The sequence below is a fragment of the Bombus pyrosoma genome, linkage group LG3 (assembly GCF_014825855.1).
Source record: "Bombus pyrosoma isolate SC7728 linkage group LG3, ASM1482585v1, whole genome shotgun sequence".
Lineage (NCBI taxonomy): Eukaryota > Metazoa > Arthropoda > Insecta > Hymenoptera > Apidae > Bombus > Bombus pyrosoma.
This window is the reverse complement of record NC_057772.1, coordinates 1,819,037-1,839,662: the sequence shown is the minus strand read 5'-3', so window position 1 is coordinate 1,839,662 and position 20,626 is coordinate 1,819,037. Positions and strand designations below refer to the sequence as shown.

General features: G+C 50.9%; 1 protein-coding gene across 7 annotated transcripts in view; it reads left to right on the top strand.

The window, feature by feature from the left end:
* The window catches only part of LOC122565853 (ecdysone-induced protein 74EF), a 146,558-nt gene that overhangs the window by 70,652 nt on the left and 55,280 nt on the right, over nt 1-20,626 (top strand). The window lies entirely within an intron of this gene.

Sequence of the window (20,626 nt, the reverse complement as noted above, 5' to 3'; positions counted from 1 at the left end):
CTGCAAGTTTGCTATTTTACATCGGACCAGGCAATCGCGTGGTTTACGATTCGTAAAATCGGCGCGTAAATCTTTACTCGTCTAGTTCCTAAACCTTTGTTACCGGTACGTAATGGAATTTCCTACCGTTGATATCTCGTTACTTAATAACTCGTTACTTGTAAAGTTACGTTAATAAGGTCGATTGGATAACGACCGATTACAAAGACTAATTTCTTTGTCCAACGTCGTGATACGACTAGTTGACGTTAACGTTCGCCGATATTACGTTCGACGTAACGTCCGGCTGGACTCTTCGACGAGGGGAGGAAATTATTTCGCGTGTTGCGATCGAAAATTGAAATTTTTATCGACGATGCCAGCGGAGAACTCGGTGAACCTATCAAAAGGACATCAAGAGGGTAACTGTTCGTTTCTGTGCCTCGTATGCAGAGCAAACAAAGGGTGGCCGAGCCAAGGGGCGAACCGTAACGAGGCAGTGAAAGTGGGAGAGAAAGTGAGGGGAAGTTCGAAGGGGGATAAAGAGTGAAAGGCAGAGAAAGGGTGGGAGAAAGAACGAAGAGGGTCGTATACGGGTAAGGAGGATGAGAAAGAGAGGACAGGATCGTCGGTCGGAGGGCTGTATAGGTAGGTTCAAGGACGACCACGCCCTGTCTGCCATACACCACCCTCTCGGCGACCCTCTCTCTCTCTGCCGGTGTTGGCTACGCAGTTCGCAAATCGCCTGGAAACAACCCCTAAATTTCAGGGCCGCGTCCTCTAGCCGGCAAAGGACCGCAACGTTCGGTCGTTTGTTCGCTAATTCGTGCGTAAAAGTTGATCCGCTCCCGGATCGCCACGATGCATTTTCCAAAGCATCGGTCGGGATTCGCTCTCTCACCACCTACTTTCACCGTCAATTTTTGTATTTTTATCTTTTTTTTCTTCTTCTCCTGCGTCTTCCTTTTCGTGCAAAATGTGCGCTTTGTTTCGAACTTTTCGTTCCCATTCCGAAAATTACCGTCGTTTGCCCCTCCTCTATACGTTCGTTCTCTCTTACCTCTTATCGCGCGTACTTCTTTTCGCGTATTTTCTGCGTTAATGAACGAACGAAACATACGATAATACTAATAATAATAACAATAATAATAATAATAATAATAATAGCAATTTTCATTCAATTCGAACAGACAAGAAACAACGATTCGCAAATGGGTCATCGCGTTTCTCGATGATCGCGTCCGATTTCCTCGGATATTCGTACGCGAACGCAGCTGCGCGTAAACGCGTACTATACCGGCGAACACGTGAACGATTATCGCGAACAGGCCACGGTAATTAACGACGGGCGACTCGATGTTTCCGGACGTGGAACGCGTGACTCGACGACGAGTCACCGTGATTCAGAGAAAACACGGTATCTAGTCGAGGCGGAAGATTAGAGACGTGGCCCCGTGGCCGGTGGTCGCGCGAGACCGAGATAAAAGAATTTGTATCGCGCCGCGCGACGTAAACTATGACGATTGCCGATTACCGGGGGAACAAGGTCGAATCAGACATGTGAAGAAAAGTTGCCGCTCGTCACGACCACCATCTCGCTTTGCGATTTCGATTCAAAGAAACGATACTACGATCCTTAGAAATCGTTCGTCACGGCCGACAGTTACTCGTACGGATCGTCCGTTTACGATAACGCGTCTCCCTTGTCCGACGTTTATTTACATCAAAAATGAGAATATTATTTCGTTCGACCGAGACTGCCTGGAATTTTGGTTGCGCGCGAAGCTCACAGCGGCTGGCGTCAACGGGTTAATCTTGGTGGACGTGGAAGATCGCGCTTGCACCGCGAGTATAAATCGAAGCTTACGGTAAATTCCACAGCCCGCAGTGCGTGTTTTTCTGCCGGTTCGACTAGATAGCCGAGCGAGACGACGCCTTCCGTTCGTTCGGCGATCGAACCGGCCGATCAGCGACAACCAGAGTGCCGCATCTCTCAGCTTCTTCGCAGCCTTCCTGCGTATTTTATTCCAGTGGGTTCACGTTGATCGTCGAGTCCGGTTTTCCCGGAAATTTCTCCTCCTCTTGTCTTCATTCCGATTCCGTTCGAATTGGACATGGCCATCGTGCGATCGACGGCCAGAATTTTGATCAAGTCGCACCGTTACGTAACCTGTAAACGCGTAATGGGATATAAATGGCTCGGACGATTCGCGTTTTTACGGAGGCTGTTTACGAGGCCCTGGCTAAACTCGCAGATACGCTCTTCTCGCACGCGGACTTGCGTGTATCGTCTCACGAGCGAACAGAACTCCAGGGACAGATAAATTCTCGTAGACTCTCGGAACAGGGTTCTGATTTCAGCGCGCTTCCTGTTCTCTCGCCTCTCGTTAGGCCCATCGATGGGTTTCCGTCTCTTTTCCGGACGATTGTTTTTCGCTCGCTCGCATCACCCGTAACGCGCTGATCGTCGAACCAGTGGCACAGAAGAACTCGTTGAACGTAATTCGAATAAGTGGAACGAATTCCGTCTAATATCTGTGACTGTTTTAATTCAAACGGTAGAAATTCACGCGCGAGCGACAAGATTAAGCTTTCGACACGCGAATTATGAAAATTGGGATCGAAAATGGAGAGTCGTCGCGGAAGATTACCTCGCAGATAACGCAACGGATCAGACCGATCGAATCTTTGCATTTTATATTTCACGTGTATATCTCGGATTGCAAGAAATTAATCGATCGATGATTAAACATTCTATTGTGATAGATGGCGTTCTACCATCGTAAAAAGCACAGCCGATAGATTTACTTGCGCCGAAGAAGAATTTTGAATGCGGAAAATATTCCAAGTTTGCTAATAATAAGCTCGGCGCAGCGATCGACGAGTCTCGATTCCGGAATAAATAACGTTAATGCAATAACTTTTCCCGTCAAGGTCATTAAAAAAAGAATTTCCTTATTTACACGACTTGGTCCAACGAATAGCGAAAGACCGATGGACGCTGGTATCTCTGCAAATACGGAAAGTGCATCGACGAGGGCTGACCCTCGACCTCAGATAGGTAGCACGGCCATTATCGACGCTTGGAGCAGTCGAAAGCGAGGGGAACGCGCGGCACCATACGGGGCAGGGAGGATGCTGTAAAACGATGAAAAAATATCGGTCCAAATAACCCAGAAAAAACACGAGCAGATAGCGTCGGATAAAGAGCCTCGTTACCGAGCCGAACGTTCCGCGCTTCTGGCTGCTCGCGAGCGCGATCGACTGAATAATTTCGCGCATCGCTTTAATTCCGTGCTTCTTAATAATTCCATCGTGGTGTAAAAAGTTGCCACTACTCTTAATTAACCCGTTGCCAATGATTTATTCGCACCGATAAAGGGGCTTGAGTTACGATTCTTCGATCGTCGTTTCCGATTTCTATACCTTCCTCCCTTTGTTCCGTGCGCTCCGGGGCGCTCTATTTATTCGAACGGAGAAAGGGACGAACAGTTGACCGGTTCGGTCAACAGGTTCGTGGAAGTCGGCCGGTAAATCCCAAACTTTCGTTCCAATAAACGCAGCTCGGGTAAATAGAATTCTGCTAAAGATTACGAAACATCGCGTTCTCTCCTACGTAAAATTTCCAGCCAAACCGACGTTTCGTGTAATTCTGTTTGCGCCGCCAATCGTCGATTGATCGCGCTATTCGTTCAATCGCCAGTTTGCTAAACTTTCGTACGTAGGTCGTCCGTCGTACGATATTCGATTCTATGTAACCGCGTACGATGTACGTGAAGCGACTCTCCGAGCGCAAGATCTCGGGCGCGAGTTCTATCTCGCGAGAGGATATTCTCGATGTGGTGGTTGCGCCAGCGAGGAACTAGTATTCACGGGACGAAGGCGAGAAAGGGAGAGAGAAGGCATCGATCCGGATCTTCGTGAATCTTTCAGCGAAATTACACCGGTTAGTCGTAAAGTCTCGGTGCTCGCCACGATCCAAGCCAGACTGTGCGCTCACGCCACTGGCCGGCCACTTTGCAAACAGCTCGGACACGAACAACGGCAGCGCGAGATGTAAGTGCAGGCTGGAACTAAGGGGGCCCCGTTCGGTTTCCAGCGGCACGACCAGCGAGAAGCGCGTGCCAGAAGGAGAAAAACGACGCCACGGGGCGGAACCCTGACCCTCGACAATCCGCCCCTGCGCTGCCCGCCGACGCTTCCAACGTTGAATCGTTGCACGGAATTGCGTCAGAATTCGCTTCCAATTAGCTGGCCGCGAGTATCTTGCTTTCCGTACGGTGTACCACTGCTGGTTCCTGGGTCCAGAAATGTCTGGCCGTGTTGCGAGACGTTGCGTAACCTTCGGATCCGGTTACCGATGCCAGACGCTCTCGATTTCGCGACTCGATCGCGTTCGTCGTATTCTATCGCGTTCGATCGTGTGCGATGCTCGAACGAGTCGGCGGTAAAGGAAAAGACGAGGAATATCTTTACGCCTATCATTCGGCATAACTTCTATTCGCCGACGATTAACGGAATTGGCTGGTGAACTCGACGAGTTTTCGATATTCGAAGAGCCACGAGTAGCCACGAGTAGCCATGGATCGCGCTTCGGCACCGCTTCTCGAGGGTGTGTTAGATCGTTCCAACGAGAAGCAAGCGGCGGTGCGCCGCTGCTTCGAAGGGCAGAGATCGATGAACAGGATCCTAGAGGTAGCCTAATTTCGGCGAGGTATTAATTACAGGAGCGTACTGCATGCGATCGTTAGCTCGCGCTATGCGGCTCGACGGTTTCGAGGAACTCGCGGTTTGGAGGGTTTCCGGAACGATCGATCCAGCGTTTTCGAATGCTTGCCATCGATGGCGCATCTTCCGTTTCCGAATCTACTTTGCAGCCAGCGTCTACGCGTCTACTCGCCTCGATTCGATTTTCTACCGTCTCGTTGTTTCCTACGAAACTGCAAGTGCATACACGCGGTTTTCATCAACGCCGAATACGAGCGTTTTAACGATGGAAGGATACTTAGCGGAGAAAATCGATACGATCGGCTAAATCCGCGAAGGATTTTATCTTCTCTCGTGAAAAAAAAAAAACTGTGTCGCAAAGGAGTAAAAAGCCTCTTAATTCGGCTCTTCGCTTTGTCGCTATAAGACGAAATATTCGATGCCTGCGACGACAATAACCGTATCTCCATCGGATGAGATTCAACACGTCCGTACCGATCCGCTTTCCAAGAGAAAAGAAGGAAGTCTTGGAAAAACACAATAACTATATCGCGCTATACGTCTCGCGATTATATCAACCCCGCCATTCTAACGCAGCATCGTCTCTCCTCTCTTACATACATTTTCCATAAAATTCTGGCTGGCTACAAAAAGACGAATATCTGGAGGACGCGAAGGACGGTGGCATCGTTCTCTCACCGAGTGTCATCATCCGGACGAAGCTCCCTCCACCACTTTCGATTTCTTTTACGTTCGAGTTTTCGAGCTGCTGGTGGCACCGGAGAAAAAGTTGGAGGGCAGAGAAAGGGGAGAAATGGAACGGTGGTTGAAGTGTCGACCCTGGATTAGTTTTTGCGAGGGTGGCCTCGATAGAACGTTCCTGACGAGGGTTGGCGTGCTCCCGCCAAGGGATATGGAGGGCAGAGCGCGCAAAGGGGCTGCCGAGGGTTTCGGCGTGTTGGTGGAGAAGCTGTTTGCCGGCGGAACGGATGTCTGGGTTGGGGTAGGACGAGCCCAGAAGGTCGTCCGAAGGACGAGGATGGGGGTAGGGGTAGGTCAGCACCCACCTACGCATCTCGAATCGATATTCCTTCGATTTACCGTTTAACCCCAGGCAAACACCTACATCTTTCGAGCGTAACCGCACCTTACGAACAAAAGAAAAAAGTCGCATCCTTCCTCCTTCGTCGTGCCACGCTCGTCCTCGACCTTGTCAAAACTTGGAACCCCCAGTGACCGCCCATTGTCGTTCGATACAGCCCCCATGAAGCGCCTTGCGTCTACGCGCGCTCCGAACGACCTTGGAAAAATAGGTTCCGAAAGGGGCAGGCGTCTCGAAGAGGTCGAAGACGGGCGTTAAATTTCCCACGAAAACTACAGAAAACAAGGACGAAGAACGAAAGGCGAGAGACGAAACGAACAATGCAACGCATCATGTACCGTTATCGATAGGATCGACTCGAAGTACTTTTTCGCTTTCTTCTCGTTGTTGTTCCTTCGCCTGATCAAATCAATCGGCAGACGCGTCCACGTTTCATCGGAACGTGGCAGGCCATTTGGGGCAAAGCGCGGATTACCGTCTTATCGAAAGCTCTCTCTGTGGGATGGATCGACGACGAAGAACGCTGGCGTAATCTTCGACACGTTTCTCGGTGGCGAAAGAGTTTGTCGAAATCCGTAGCGGACTCGTCGGGGAAGACGCCGTCCGATCGGTTTCTAATCGTTCGTTGGCACCGACTGCGATCGTAAAAGCGTCACGCGCTCGTAAAAACGTCAGCATGCAAAACAAGCAGTCGCGTATTCTGCATCGACCAGGTACGCCGTATGCGTTGCCTCTGTCACCAGGCGTTTGTTTCTTTCCGCCTTCGTTTCGTTGCACCTACTCGATTCCTCCCGATTTCGAGTAGAAATCAAAATAGGAAAAGCATTCCTGTCCTTGTATATAAACTTTATAAATGAACATCGTGATCGTCTAAAAATATAGTCGCAATTTTTCATAATATCGATCCTTAGAATTAGCTTCTAAACAAAAATTTCTTTATCTTCCAGCGTACTTCTTACGTTACGCGGCGCACAGAAATTTTGTCCACGACGGTCTTTGCGCTTCGAGACGATGAACATTTTTCGATACGTCGCGTTCGTTACTCCTACGCGTCCAATTTTCGACCGTTCCCGACTCGATTCGACCATCAGCGAACAGGTTAGCGTTTAATCGCAGATGGTCCGAAAGCGTCGTAACGCGAAGTGCACGAAGAATTCTGATTGCGTAATTTCGCTGTTGTCGGTGGATACTTTGCGATCGTGCTTGCGCGTAATACCCAACCGACCCTATTCTCGAAATCTCGACGCTTGACGCTACCGTCAACAGCGGTTTCTCGGCGATAGAACGTGCTGCGATCGTAACTAGGCTAATTTTCCTAGGAGAAACGGTCGCCACAGAAATTTACAGACGACGATAGGCCGTCGAAACGGCGAAAAAAGATGAAGAATACTCAAAGCGTAAAACGTCCGAGGATTACGAATGAGAGTAAAGAGCGTGGAAGGCTCGTTGCGTTTACTTATCGAAGTTATCGAAGTTTAAACGAGCGGGAAAAGAGGACGCTCGTACGAGAGGGAAAAGAGCGACCGATGGGGATCCCTGGAAGGCGCGGGAGAACAGCTTTCTAGGGGACCTCTCGCTTCGACGACATCGAGCGATCGATCGATCGGCTAGATATACCGTAACGCTTTCCTTTTCCGTGACAAATTGACGAGGAAAACTCGGCCTGACGAGTTGGCCGAGAATAGGAACGACATCTGAAATAGGATATCGGAGATCGGCCTCGAGCGTTCGATTTGTAAACAGCGAAGGCAGCGATGTAAACGACTATACGTACGTCTTCGTACTGAATCGAAATCGGACGCATTGCGAAGGAACGTTGCCTGCGTCTTTAACGTTCCAGTACCAAGAAAGAGAAAAAGAAGAGGAGAGAGGAAGGATGATTTCGTGGAAAAATGAAAACGAGAAATTTCGCGACCCACGTAGACTGGCACCTGTCGCCCCGACGTTGAAAATCCTTTGTATCGCGATACGCGATCAGCCCGTGGTTGAAGGGCCGTCGCGCTGCATCGTCCCTTTTCTTCGCCGACAGCGGACGCAGAAAAGAGGATCGGCTCGGCGGAAGAGGTGGTGGGCAACGGAGGATATGGAATCGCGCGAGTTCTCGAGACACGGCAGGATCTCGCGACTCCTTATTTTTGCGTTCCCAGAAAAAAAAAAGATGGCTCGCACACAATGCCAGCGTAATGACATTGGGCGAGGAGAAGAAGAGGAGGAAGAGGTTGGGGGAAGGGGCCCGGACGCATCGGTGAAAAGTCATGTGCCGTCGCGCGTGCATAGGAACGCGCGCGCGGTCTGCATGCCCGTCTCGGGACACGCACGTGCGTGTTGGTGGTGACCACCACCGGCGCTCTCTCGCGCGCAGGTAGACGCAGCGCGCGCGCGCGCCACAACGCGCTACATCGCGCCGCATGGCCAACTCGGGAGGCTGAGGAGCGGAGGGAGAGGAAAGTTGCATCGAGTAAACGTGGAGCAACGGTGGTGGCAGCGTGCGAGCGAGTGCGCGAGGGAGGGGGCACGGAGTACGGTAGGGGGCACTAAGAGTAGGAAAATTCAGGTCGCGCCTTGACATACTTGTACTTACCACGTGCATCGGCCGAGCGGCGCATGCGCCGACCGCCGTCGTCTTCGATGCACCGCACCGTGCAGTTGCACGCGCACCCGCGCGTGCCTCTCTCCTTGCGCTGCATCCCGCCAAAACCGAGTCGGCCAACGCTCGTCGAACTTTCCAGGATTTCATGCGCGAAGATCGATCGATCTTTTTTTTATTTTTCGACTTTTCTCCACCTCCCCCTGCCCTTTCTTTCTCTCTCGCTCTCTGGTCCCTGCCTGTGCTTTCCTCTCTGCACGATGCGCTCTATCGTGTTGTTCCGAATACCGAGAGGGAGCACTCGATGCGATGAATCATAGATCGCGCGTTGCGGTCGTTGCGGAGGTTCGGCACGAAGGCAGATTACGTTCGTGGAAATTGAATAACGATGCTTGCACGGCGAATACGGCGCGATGTAACCAGCCTGCCAGGCAGAAGCGTTTTTCAAAGGCGTAGTACGAGCGTCGTCTCGTGGGTCGACCAGAGATTATGCAAATGTAACGGGCGCGTTTCGTCACGTTTTAAATTGAGATCGACGTCGATGCTAGTCGTACTCGATGTCAGGGATATTAGACGCGATGCGACACGCGTTACGCAATCGATTTTCCTTAGGAATTCGCCAACGGAGACGGTCGCCAGCCGTATTAGTCGAGCGACGATCGGACATGGAAACGGAGACGCGTACCGCACGCCTAACCGTCCAAACTACGCTGGCGATCGCGTTAATCGCGATATTGTCGCGCGATTAGAAGCGCACAGCGAGCGAACGCCGGTGATTTCGAGCCGATTCGACCTAATTCGCGGCGCGTCACACCGCCCGGTCGTTGTAAACTACGAAACCAGTCGGTTGTTTTTTTCGTTGAGAAAAATAGCGTGCTATCGAGAAGAAGCTCGATGCGACCGCTTTTATCGCGGTTTCACGTCGCTGGAAACGAGAGGCGGCGAAACGCGGCGCGTATCGCTCGAGCTCTGCCGTGCCACGGCAAATTCCGTGAAAATAGATCGCATTTCACTGACAGGGAAAATGGCGTAACATCGTTTTCATTGGAATCGAGGTTACGGTATTATACATCTCGGACGATGGGTACGCGCGTCAACGCGCGCTCCGCCTATTCCTCTTCCAGTTTAGTCCACCGAGCCAGCTAATGGATATCTTCTTGCGAAATCGCATAATGCGGATACGTTCGAAATCTATCGTTGTTCGTTAACCCTCGCGTACGCAATCGAAATACCACGCCACAGTTGAAACATTCACGAGAATATTTCGTCACTCGTTCTCAACGTAATTTGATGTTTCTTCGAAAAGTTGGATCAAAAGGCAAATGTCGATTCAAATAGAAGAAAGTATTGGTTATCGAATACCAGTAGATCCATTAACGGTGGCTGGCAGGTACGTTCGGCAAGGCATCGGACTGGGTTTCGATCCAACGTTTCGTCGGCATCTAGTTTCGCGGATCTCGGATCTCCGAAAAGTGTCGGTTTCGTTGCCACGTATCGCCGGGAAAAGTGGCCTTCCACCGGAGGTAGATTCGCCATCGAGGGAAAGGCGAATCGGTCTCTCTGCCAACGTGACTGCCGCTCGAAGAAAAGGAAAGAGCCGGAGAAAAAACGGCATAGTTTCACTGTCCGCTGTTGCGGTGCACGGATTCACGCGACCTTAAGCCAACTTCTCGCTACGGAATCCCCTTCGAGCTACGTCGACCGACATTTCTTTTTACTTCCTCCCGTTTCCTCTCTTCTTCGTTCACATCGGCCAATTTCTTCTTTCCCATCGTATCGATCTTCGATACTTTACCTTTGTGGGCGGATCAACTTTTACCAAGAAACACTCTTCCTTTCCGGCCACGTTTCGCCAATACTCGATCGTTCAACGCAAATGCTGGCGACACGTACGGGCGTCGGTTGCGTTTCCTCCAATCAGTCGTTTTAGCCACGATCGATGTAACTATATCGATCGGCGTTGAAAATACGCGTCTTAGGTTGTCGAACGCGCGTCTGCTCAAAGCAAAAGGCGAAAAAGAGAAGGAAAGGAGGAGGAAAGAAAGCGGAGAAGCGATGTAATTTACAGAGTATCGATCGCGTAGGAAACGGTGTCACGAGAACGAGTCACGGAAATCAACGGGTAACGCTGTGATCACGCGTGACAGTCATCGCGCATTTTCACGCCTGCTGAAAGACGCGTGCAACGAAGTTAGGAGAACGTACCGGAGTAGCTTGAGACAGACATCGACTCGTTGAACAGCCACGGAAGGAAAAGGACAACGATAGATCGGTGGCGCGTGAGTCGGGCTTAAAGCGATGCAACGATGCAAAGCCGAGTAGCCGGCTTATCTAGGCCAGGGCTAGCGTGGCGAACAGCTCGTTCGTTCGCTCGCTCGCTCGCTCGCTCGCTCGTTCGCTTGGCCGCGTATGCGCGTATGTGAGTACACGTAGCGAGGATCGCACGTGCGTGCACTAATGGAAACGGAGAATCACGCGCGCGAGCGCTCCGTCGCCCAGCCGAAATGTCTCGCGGAGAGTCTCGTGCGTGGCCCTCTACCTGCCTATTCGCCGCTATCTCTCTTTAAATGGACTCGCTGGCTCAAGCACACGCACACGGTAGTCGATGATCTCGATCTCACTTTCGATTTGCGCTACATAGAACCGCTAGCGTACTATCGGCGATTTCCACCTTGCGATTGCTCGAAGTGCGTCGTGTGCTACTTTGTAGAATTGATGCTGCGAATGAAATACAGTGACTGGTTGGCCGACGTTGCCGGCATTTATTTGAATTGCTTTCCCCTCTTTTTCATTAGACACGGAGGACACATTTTGGCGACGATAATTCGAAACGCTTCGTTATAGAACGATAGGAATAATCGTATTTAAATTAATTTCGATTTCAAAGTGGTAAATTTCTGTCGAAACGTTCTCGCCTGCTTGGTAAACGACAATGATATTTAGTTATACATTCACTGACACATTAATTTCCAATTGCATATCCTCTAGAAATATATTTACCTTTCCAATGAACGTGGCAAATCCGCCACTTCCCCTTGCGACGAACCACAGTCCACGGTGATCGTCGCACATCGCGCGACAGATCTAAATCGATGCCGCGTAATAATTCGAAACTACGAGACGTCCCTGTTGGCAACACGATAAGAAAGATCCTTTCGTCAAATCGCCGCGATCGACGGACGAAAAGATGACTTTCCACGAACCAACTTTCCCAAATTTTCCGTCTGGAATCCTTATTACGTAAGCGCGACACCCATCGAGCTGTTTATCTTCGAATTACCAGCGCAACTTTATCGCCAGAGTTTTCCAGCCGACCGGGGGAGCCATCGCGAGGCGAACAAACATCGTGGCGGATCGAGGCGATGATGCGACGTATCTTCGCCGGTCTAAAGATAGTAGTATCGTTTCGTAGATATCTCTTAATTTTCGTCAAATCGTCTAGACCGGATAACATTTACTGCTCGTTTAACGATAAATAGATTTTGCTTTAGATACAGAAAACTAAAGGAGAGGTGCACACGTAGGTGGAACGGATCGCTGTTCGCTTATTTTTCCGTTTCTTTATGCAGGCTCGTAAAAATATGAATTTGCATAAATATTCGCAGTCCTGTAACAACTAGCAAAGTAGAGGGCCTGTTCTACCCACTCGTGTCACCTTCGCGCGATGCCGGCTGGAACGCATGCAGGTAATGCTAGAATGCGAAAGAATCGGTGCCACCGTATAGAAGAATCTCGTCCCATTCGATGGTACAGCTATACGAAATTCACAGCCGAAGAACAAAATTCCTGTCGCGAGATTCGCACGTGTGTCCTCTGCGACTAACAACTAGCCGATCGGATCGATTAAGAGAGAAGATGCGATTCGTGCTTCGTCGTTATTTGGAACGTACGAGCTGGGCGTGCAGAACTGTCATTTGCAGTTCGCGACTGTTCCAAACGAGAAGAAAAGAAAAGACGGAGAAAGGAGTATCGTTCGATTCTTCTCTTATCTTTTACTAATTCGTTGTCCGAAAATTCCGCGACGGGTTACGCCAGCGAACAGATTTAACGATGCGCAACCATCGGACGGAACACAGGGTAAAAAAGGAGCACGACGAAGAGAAGGACGATTCGACGGGAGTGTCGCGATCGTCGCGTGCATCGGCGATTAGCGATCGACCCAGAACTCGGACGAATGATAAAGCGGCTGGCTCGTTGACCGGTGAACGTACTCGGGCTGTTTCGCGACTCATATAGTACACGACGAGGAGAGGAGAGTGAGCGCGCTATCGATTCGCGCTATCTGTCGCGCGCGACTAGCCGTGGTAACTAGAACTCGAAGCAGGAAATAAAACCTGAGTCACTTTTAACCGCGTCGCATGACGCAGCGTGCATGACAGCCGCGAGCGAGCGAGCGGAGCGCACCGTGACACAAATGAAGCGTATTTTTACGCGAACGAAAGGGGACTCGTTCGCTTCGACGATCCTCTTTCTCTCTCTCCCTCTCTCTCTCTCTCTATCTCTCGTTCGCTTTCTTGTTTCCTCTCGCTCGTGTTCTCGCTGTTTTTTCACTCTTCCTCTCGGTACGTCGCATCTAGCCGCTTGGAAATGCGCGACGTGTTCGAAATCGTTCCGGGGAGATTGAAATTCGTCGGACGTTCGCCGGCTCGGCTCGCGCCGCCGTTGCACTCTCTGTGACGTCAATGGTTGAGCAGGCATGTAACGCGCGGAGGATATAGCAGGAGATACGATTTCAAGGATACCTAGGAGTCGCCGCGAGGAGCCATCGTACTCGGTCGGTGCTCCGATCTATCGCGTAAATTTCGCTTGTTCGCAAGGATTCCGTTCTATTCCACTCTTCGTTCCTAATAAACGAACCGTTTCTTCGCTCTTTGTTCGTGTCGCCTACGGTCTAAATAGGCCCAAATGGAGGCCAGACACTGAGATTCGGACAGGTTCGTTAGAATGGCGGAGAAACACAGCAGGCAGTAGGAAATTTCTACGTACTTTGGTAGACACGGAGGTCGCGCGTCGGTAAATGGGAGCGAGGGGTGGCAGAAACGACGATGCGGATAGCGGAGAAGAAACCTTTACGTATTCGGAAGATCCGGTAGGGTTGAGAGCGAGCGAGCGAGCGGTCTTCCCGTCCGGCCCGTTTTCCCAAGGGTTTTTTTTCCAGCTTGTTGGCCGACCGAAGGGGCATCGGCTTAAAAATAGGTCGCCGGTGAACAGGATGTGAAAAATAAGACTCGCGGAAGGTGTCGGCGTTCTCGGTAGCAGTTTCTCCGGCGTGCTCTAGCCGTCCATTCTTTCGTCCGTCCGTCTCCCTCTGACCGGTTGTTTCCTCGGTCGCTACACGGAGTCGCGTCGCTCCGAAGAGAGAGGAGCACACACGCTCGTACGGTGTGTGTCGCACGCGCGTGCACGTGTGTGTAGAGACGTCGTGCAGGCAAACGCTCCGTCGACTCTCGGCTCCTTCGACTCGGTCCGCAAGAGTTGCAGTTGCAGTTGCACGCTCGGTGGGGGTACGCAGGCCTTGGGAGAGTTCGCTGCACCTCTCGAGTCCCGTCCGTCTGTCCGTCCTCCCTCTCGCCTCTTTTCTAGCCCTCCTACCGCCACCTTACCTCCCTCTTCGTCCACCTCATCCTCCTCGCGCTTCGGTGCTGCTGGTGCTGGTGCCGGTGCTGGTGCTGGTGCTGGTGCTGGTGCTGCTGCTGCTGCTGCTGCTCCTCGTCCTCTTCCTCCTCTCGTCTCTTCCTCCACCTCCTCTTCCTCCTCCTCCTCCTTCTCCTCTTTTCAGCTCGTTCTCTCGATCCTCGACCGTCAACGACTTCCCCTTTCCAAGTCGCCGGTCGAGACGTGCACATGCTAACCGGCCGCTAGCTTCGCACATGCATGCACGCGACTCTACGCTCGCGTTTTCTCCTAGTGGACGTTTCTCCGTCGTCCGTGTGTCTCGTCTCCTTCTCCTCTCTCTCTCTCTCTCTCTCTCTCTCTTTCTTTCTTTCTTAACGTCCTGCACGTCGTGGTTGCATCGAGAAAGAGATACGACACGATCTTTGGGCATCGCGACGTGTGCCTCCGGGACGTTGGATTCCTCGATGGGACCACAGGACAGAAATCCTTCGCGATGCTCTCGATTCTCTTTCTTATCCGTCGGGGCTTTCCCCGTCTCAACGTTCGAAAGTATACTTGTAAAGAGTATACGCGAGGAGAATTTGTCGCTAGTCGCGTTACACGGATAGTAGGATTAACCTTGCATCGCTACTCCATAGCGATTTGCAACTGCATCGAGGGCAATTGTCTCGGGATAGGATTTGTCTTTCCACTGGGCTCGCGGATGGACGCTCGTCGGACGATAAAGGAAGTAAGGTTTTCGCGCCAGAAAATTGCCACTCTCGAGGGAAATCCTTCGAAGAACGGCCACGGTTCGTGTGTTTCCGTGCCACTAGGAAGAATGGAGGCTTGCCAGTTGGCAAGCTTCTCTCACTAGGCATTTTCACTACAGTTCACCTACGATCTCGTAACTCGTTTTTAATCATCGATCGGAACAGCGCTTTTGTCTCTTTCGTTTTTGCTTCCGTTACGAATTACAATTCGTCCGTGTAGGGTGTACGTACAGTTAAATATACCATCGAACGTATAAATAGCTGAAGAGGAATTTGTGGCCAACGACGAGCGTATGGTAAATTAAATGCGATTCGACTTCCTGCCAAGAAGCGGCACTCGATCCACAGAGAGAGGGAGAGATAGAGAGAGAGAGAGAGGGAGATAGAGAGAACAAAGTTGCGCACGTTCGACCACGTTCGTACGTGGAACGGTGCCAAACTCCTGCCTTTCCCGATCGACTTTGTAGACACAATACCGAATGTTTTAACAATAATCGAGTACTACCCGGACCTGCCTCAGTGTCCACGCTGTTGCCTGGAAACCGGCAATTTCCGCCAACAGGAACTCGTCGTTGTCGTCGTCTTCGCCGTCCTCGTCGTCTGGTTTCGAGCGCAGGTGCGCTTCTACCTCGCGAGATGCGGCCTCGATAAAGCGTTTACGGTCCCGCGTAACCGGCATCCAGCCGCACCGACGAATTATTTGCCATGCGTAAATGCCGCGCGAATCACCCAAACTCGTCGTTAAATGTAACAGCGTTTTTTCCTCTCGATTCGTTCCATTTTCTGCTACAACGTTTCCTTCTGCGATACGATATCGCGGACTCGGTCTTTGGCTAATACGTTGATAGTAATTGGCAACGAAACGAAGGAGAGTCTCGTCGTGCGTAACTAACGATCGCGAACGTACGCGTATTTCTAGGATTAACGAGGTTGCGTTACCGATTAAACCTTTCGTTCCATTCTCCGTGCGTAACTACTATCCCTATCGACTATCGGCGCGCCGTCGAGACGCAACGCGGGTTACGATCTAGCCAGTCTATCGATGTTCCATCGTATCGGAACGCTCGATCATCGTCCCCGAGTCAGCAACGTAATTAAGAGAGGATCCTGATGAAATGTCCGGCGAGCTTCGGCTGGTAGTCGGGCAACGCCCAGCAGCGGCGCGAGGTGCAGCAACCGAATAGAATAATAAAATAAAAAGAGCGTTTAGCGACGAGGAGGGCCGCAACGTGGCGGCTGGCTGTTCCGGCCGCGTGTGACCGAGCACATTGTAGACACAATAAAGGGGAACGCTTTAAACAATAACCTCGCGGCTCGTTTGGCCGGACGTGCGTCTAAAGCACGCGTGTGAGAGGGCGCGAGTGCGTGAGTGCGCCATTCTACGTTATTCTACCTCTCTCCTTCTCTCTCTCTCTCTCTCTCTCCCTCTCTCTCTCTCTCCCTCTCTCTCTCTTTCTCTTTCTCTTTCTCTTCCTCTTCGTGCCGCGCACTTTTGTACGCTTGCTTGCACGTATACGCGTGCATACGTCATGGTTGGGACGTGTGCATGCGCGTATGTGTGTTGGGGTCGTTCGAATACGGAGTGCGGACCTTGGAAGCCGTTCGTAGCGGATCGAGGGAATCTTTCCGGTTCTCGCGGACGTGAGCCAAGGGGGATTCTTCTTCTTCTTCTTCGTCTTCGTGCTCGTCCTCCTCGTCTGCCCTTCGCTTCCCTTTTCCTCCTCCTAATGCCGGCTCCGTAGCTTCCCCTACTCCCTTCCTCCTCTTCTCCCTTCTTTCTTTCTCTGCATTTGGTGTTCCTTACGCCGAGATTGAGCTATTTGCAAGCTCGTCTTACCATCGATGGCGAAAACAATAGGTCGGAATAGAGGTTAATTGGGACGCGACTGCGTTTCCAGCCTAAAGTCGACCGTTCGTTCATTCGGCGGTCGAAAGGATCGTTTGCGTAGCCCGGCGAGCTATAACCAACCGGCCTTATCTCTCTCCGTCGATCGTACTTCTAATTGGATTATTAACGCTCGCCAAGTTTCGAACGGCCGACGATAAAGAAAGCGGCCGAACGCGCGGACGACTCGTCCGCGAGAAAAAAAACCACGCGATAGGGAAATTGGCGTAATAGCTGGCTGTTGTGTGTTATATGGAACGTGGCGGCGATTTCGCTGGCACAGCGCCGCGCGAGCGCGCCGATTTTTCTTTCTCGCCGGTGATTTTCGCCGCGAAAAGGAAAACGAGCCGACACGCACACGCCACGTATCCACGCACCCTCGTGTCCTTGGAAAGTCGCGATCACGAGAGGCCTCCTTCACGGTTTCTGGCACTTGGAGCAGCGCAGGCTCGTTCGGCATGGCAACCGGCCGCGGAACCGGCCACCTACTCTCCGCTCTGCTCCTCTCCATTCTAATCGAGTCGGGACGACAACCACGCCGTCCTTTCAAATCGATATCCGTCCTTTGTCGGGGTTGGTCGTGCCAACCACTGTACGGTAAAGTTCGATCGTCCGACACGATCGTTCGACGAAGGAAGAAACGCTCACGATGCACGAAGAAATCATCCGCAACGAAGCGCCAACCAGAGAAACGCGCAGTGGAGGAAAAGTGCGCGTTAGTCTCGGCCTGAATCGCCGGCTAATACCTCTTCCTCGTCTCTTTCGCCTCCGCGCCGGCACTGCACGATAACAAGAAATTAAAATCGCCGCCGTCACCGCGAGCACCGAGACGCGCATGTGTCGAACGAAAGTCGAGTCGAAACTCAGAGAGATTCGCGAGCTCATTTCGCTTTCTGTGCTTCGACCTTCCTTCTCGTTTCCAGCGCCTCGCCGTCCACGAAAGTTCTACGACGATGTCATTTAAGCTTATGAATATTTCCCTCTCTTTTTCCTCTGTTTCTCCTCACTTTTTTCTTCGTACCGTAGAGATAATACGGAGGGACCGTAACGAATGAAACGCGCGCGATGGCGCTTCGTCGAAGCGCCAGGCTGAATATTCTAATGGCAGGGGAACACGCGGCTGGAAAAAGACCTAGATACACTTTCTTCGCTGTCGTTTGGACAGGAAACGTCGCGTCTCTTGCTCGCTGTCCTGCAAAAAACGAAATTTCTCTTTCTTCGTTCCCCTCTTCGAACTCGTTCGGACGCGTCCACCGGTTTTCTTTTCTCTTGTTGCCACCCTCTCTCCCTCGAACGAACGGTGGCCATCCGACCGATATTCGACCGTTCGTCCGATCGCGGCGGCGTTTCGCGAGTTAAAAACGCGGGATCGAACGATCGATAGATCTCGAAAGGCTGGATGGGTCTCGCCGGTAGAAAGCGGAGGAAAGAGAACGCGACACACCGGCTCGTGGAAAATTGTGCCGTGGAACAAAAACAAAATCGACAGGGGACGCGGACCGCGAAAACGAAAGTGATGCTACGAATTTGCGCTAGATGAACGCGATATCCTTCACCATTAGAAACTCACACGTTAACCTGTTAATTGTTGCGTAGAAAGAAAGAGGAGAATATTATTTTTTTTACTTCTCCTCGAAAGAAATTTTCATTTGCACACACATGCGATTTTCGATTTTCAACAGACCGCACGCTTCGCGTAATTGCAGTTTACCGATTCTCTGCGATTCTTTCGATGTTACTCGCTCGAACGTGTCGCGTAAACTAAAAAATCACGAGATTTTCTAAACGCATTTCACAATAATTCGTATGAAACACGCACGTCTAAAGTTTTACCGTACCTTGCATTGCGACGTGTTAACGGAGAGTATTGCGGCTAATAAATATCGTCTTTATCGAAATTCCGGCAAACGCAATTCTCTTACAATTTACCTGCGTACGTTCAACAACGTAGTCCCGGTTTAAAGCAACGATCGAAGATCGAAATAAAGATCGAAGTTTCTCTCGCGTATACGACACCGCGAAAGGTAAAAATTCAGTCGCACGAAGGACGAATGGGGGAAACGGCAGCGGTTGATTCACGAGGAACGTTGCATCGGAAATAGAGCGCGCATCACAGAGAAGCAGAAAGTGACGTTCGGTCGCGTTGCATCGCGTGGCGTGGCGTGGCGTGGCGTGGCGTGGCGTGGCGTCGCGTCGCGTCGAGGAAACAGGATGGGGCCGGTGGAGTCTCGGTGATGGATTAGAAATCGTACTTTTCCTGGATCGGGCGTCATCCCGTTCCAAGATCGGCGAGAGTTACGAGGTTTTCTCTCCCAGGCCGGCAATGTCGGCCGTTTTTGCGCGAAAATAACTCTCGGCCTGTCCCCGGCTTCGCGGTGACTCCGCATCGCGGCGAGGGACGACAAATCGAGGATAGCGAGCCCGGTTTCTACGCGCGTACGTCGCGCTTCCAACCCCTTTAACGCAGATGTGAACGTTCTCCGACTGTGGACCTAGCGAATTTCGCGCCCATAAATCACTCCTGCCCTCGGCTGGCTAATCTTTCAACTTTCAAATATTCCCTCGTCTATGGAATTCAAATTTAAAGTTTCGCGAAACTCAAGCACGATGAATTTCTAAATTACTTTCGAAATTCGCCGGCTGAATTTTTACCGAAGGGTCGTTGACGCATGGCCGTCGCTGTGCAAACGACGATAAAACTTGGAGACTGGTTATCCAAACTTGACAGACGAGCTCGATATCGATCCCGTGACAATTCGCTCTTTTAACCCTGCTGCGATTTTTTAATTTCCCTGCTTTAATCCTGTTTTCGTTCCAATCGAGAAGCCAGCTTCTGAGAAAAATACAAGGTAGCAAGGGTTAAGGGAGCCGCGTTATCGATTTGCAGCGTTGAGGAATCGCAAAGACGAGAATCGACCAGAAAGCGAGTTTATCGCCGCGGTCGCTGTGTTTTCAGTTTTCTATGCAAATGCGTGGACGATGATCGTCGCATCGGTGCGGACGCGTAACGAATTCCTCGTTGTAAATGTTGGAACAATCTTGTATTCCGTGGGGGTCGCTGATCGCTGCGCGTGAAGTCTGCGAAAAACGGTTTTCGGCAACAATGCAATCGCAGGTTCGACGGCAGGAAGTGCAATTAAGGCCAACCTGTTTTCACTTATCGAGGAAACGGATCCGAGTGCTTCTGGTTGGTGAACAAGCCCTTCGTTGCGCGGCTCGTTACGTTTCTAGGATGAAATCTCGAAATGGCCCTGACGGGTTGCGGTGCATACATCGTCGGTCTGCGATGGAAAAATCGCGATTCGTTTGACTGTCGTTCTACAATTTCTCAGAAACTGAACGATTCTATTTTCTGGAAAGTGATTTCTTTAAATTTTACCATTAAAATACGATCTTAGGTTAGCCCTTTTGATTAATTTCTCGAAAATGAAGCAGTTAATCTGAACGAAGATCAGACTGCGTCTGATGTGCGGTCTGATGTCCGTGCAAGTGCCTCGTATAATACGTACGATACCTGCTACGATAATAAAAATATTGATATTTCTCGTAATTGACGATGATTTCGTAATAATATCGAATTAACAGGTTTCCAAAAGCAAAAGATCATAATGCAGGCAACATGTTATTCAACGAGTAATTACGAAAAGAAACAGATGTAATTCGATCGTGGAAAGAACGAACGGTTTACGACTGTTGATTCGAGGTTCGCCTAAACTCAACAAACACGATCTCGAAGATCGTTTTTTTTTTTTTTTTCGGTTACAATGGAAGCGACGCCGGAACGGCGAACCGAGAGAAATTACGAAATCGGTCACTCTCAAGGTTCATTCTGTATGCCCCGTTGCAAAAACACTTCCGACGTTTTCGTTGCACCTGTGTTTACCGGCTGCAACGAGACGTCGAATTGGAAGTTCCTTTCCGCCGCGACCTCGTACGCACGTTCACCTATTGTGTGTACCGTGCATACGCAATCGTTCCAGTCTCGTTTCTGTTGCTCG